This window comes from Sinocyclocheilus anshuiensis, unplaced genomic scaffold, assembly GCF_001515605.1.
Source record: "Sinocyclocheilus anshuiensis isolate Anshui unplaced genomic scaffold, SAMN03320099.WGS_v1.1 scaffold6895, whole genome shotgun sequence".
Taxonomy (NCBI): domain Eukaryota; kingdom Metazoa; phylum Chordata; class Actinopteri; order Cypriniformes; family Cyprinidae; genus Sinocyclocheilus; species Sinocyclocheilus anshuiensis.
The window spans coordinates 30-1,354 of NW_015548651.1; the positions used below are offsets into that span (position 1 = coordinate 30).

Genomic DNA, 1,325 nt, shown 5'->3' on the forward strand with positions numbered 1-1,325 from the left:
GTAAGTATTAAGTGCAATAATAGATCTGAAATAGAGTGGGGGAACAATGACACTAGAACCAGGAAGTGTAATTCGCCGCGGGTTCCTTTGAGATTTTCCTATGGGTTTTTTTGAATGGGGTTTTTCAATTTATGAATAAAATAAAGCCTGTGGTAAACATAACTTGACGATACTTCTACGTTTTGTTCTACAACGTAAATTACACACATCCATACCCAAAACAAACATTTTGAAGCAGTTATGTTCATTTTTGAAAACGTATGTTTTTAATAAGTAACTAGATAAGAACGTTTGTGCTGCGAGTGTGTGCAGTTTACATTGTAGAACAAAACGTAGAAGTATCATCAAGTTATGTTTACCACAGGCTTTATTTTATTCATAAATTAAAAAAAAACCCATAAAAAAAAAACCCCATAGGAAAATCTCAAAGGAACCCGCGGCGAATTACACTTCCTGGTTCTAGTGTCATTGTTCCCCCACTCTATTTCAGATCTATTATTGCACTTAATACTTACATTTCATGTCCTGAAGAACAGTTCTCCTCACACACTTACACTGGGAGAGCATGTTGACATCATGTAAACAAAAAAATAAACATGTTAAACAAGCAGGCCAACTTTATTTGATATACAATGAAGACAGTGATGGAGGTAGTTAGTGTTTGTGAATTTGCACTCACCTGAAGATCAAACATTTAGAATGTCATGCAACATCTGTGAAATCTTGCTGGTGTGTGCCACTTTCTCTGATATGGTGAAACTCAGCACAAACCTAGAAAACCACAAACACGCACAAGTAAGTGTATAACCAACAATGGATGTAGAAAACTGAAAGCAGAGTCTGTGTCCGGTTATGTGAGGACACATCACACAACTTGCTCTTCAACTGAATAGAAGTTACCTTAAGTGTTGAGGCTCACTCTTTTGTATTCAGCATCCAGCTCAGCCTGCAATTAAAGAAAGTTTGTAAAGGTTTACTACAAGTTTGTAGATTGCTTTTGTAAAATTAATATATTGCAAAATTAATGTCTGTGTATTAGCTTTAACCTAATTTTGGATTAATTTTTGAGTTGCTTAATAACATTTTTTGAGGCAATCGGTGTCCACAAAAATTTTGAGTATTCTGAATTTATCGGGTTTTACAGAGTTGGATTATCCGCAGCGCCCGTGGATACCGACGATTCTAAGATTTTCGTTTTAGGGGGTCTCAGCCCCCAATGAGGGTATAATAATAAAAAAGAATAGTAAACATATAAATAAAATAAAAAATGATTGACTAATAGGGTAAGGTGGTAAACTAAACTTATTGCATTTTGCAACTTATTG

At 34.9% G+C, this 1,325-nt stretch overlaps 1 long non-coding RNA gene across 1 annotated transcript; it reads right to left on the reverse strand.

Annotated features, from left to right (window-relative positions):
- Positions 1 to 514: 514 nt before the first annotated feature.
- On the reverse strand, positions 515 to 1,001 carry LOC107656840 (uncharacterized). Its single transcript, XR_001630609.1, has 3 exons — positions 901 to 1,001; positions 680 to 771; positions 515 to 555 (listed from the first exon to the last, which is right to left on the reverse strand). It is a non-coding gene; the product is annotated as an uncharacterized LOC107656840 (long non-coding RNA).
- Positions 1,002 to 1,325: the final 324 nt, after the last annotated feature.